Genomic DNA, 991 nt, shown 5'->3' with positions numbered 1-991 from the left:
CCACCATCATGGCCTCAGGGTTTCATAGTTATGCAGACATTGCTCAGCTCTGCTTCCCCAACATGGCCGACATTGCAGCCACTCATTGCCCCCTCCTCTCTTAGCTGGAAGATGCAAAGAAACTCTCCAAAACGAAAAGGTGACAAATCAGAAAATTACTTTGATTTGCTTTTCCTCAAGTAAAGTAGAGAAGTGTCTGATATTAAGTTTATTTGAATATCAAAAGCAAAAGTACACATTCTATGTGGTATTTGTGTATTCCAGTGCTTGGGTGTGTCGAATCCTCAGACCACTGACCTCTAATGGTCAGGTTATCGTTGTGTATTCTCTTGAAGTTGTCAGGCCTCAAATTTGAAAGTAAAATCTTCATCAGGTTTCGCTGTCTTGTCTTGAAAATATTTCTCTTCAAAGTCACTGATGGGTTTTCGTGGAGTCCCTTAAAAAAAAAAAAGCGCACACAAGTAAAGATACCTCAATGTTGAACTTAAGCACAGTACTTGAGTAAAAATACTCTCCAGTACTGGCTGGATATGACAAGGTGACTCTCCTCTTAGTGGAAAACAGCAGTAAAATGCTTGATAATAGGACAGGAGAGAACTGTTCACCAGGAATCAAGAGACTTGAACCCGTTCCAAGATAAACAGTGTCAATGCCATCACTTATTTTTGCTTTGGATGGTGGTAATGTTTAGTCTCCCTCGAGCTATCGCCTGGATTGTGCCAATCATCTCATGTTTATGCAAAGGATGGGTGCCCCCCCCCCCCCTACACACACACACACCCAAGTCACTCACCACTCCTCACATTTGATGTCTCTGTCAACATTGGCCAGGGCCGCGAGACAGGGTGACTCATCAGTGGTCTGGTAATATTGTGAATGATCAAAGCCCCCCCACCCCCCCAAAAAAAATTAAAATATCACTATCACCCAACTGACCACTGAGAAAAGGGCTGCTTTTAATCAAATATTTCAGCCATAAAAGCTTATATAA

The sequence above is a fragment of the Aulostomus chinensis genome, chromosome 21, assembly GCF_037954235.1.
Source record: "Aulostomus chinensis isolate RoL2024-O1b breed Wild chromosome 21, RoL_Achi_v1.0, whole genome shotgun sequence".
NCBI classification, from domain to species: domain Eukaryota; kingdom Metazoa; phylum Chordata; class Actinopteri; order Syngnathiformes; family Aulostomidae; genus Aulostomus; species Aulostomus chinensis.
The sequence above is the reverse complement of the archived record's forward strand: the minus strand, read 5'-3'. Positions refer to the sequence as shown.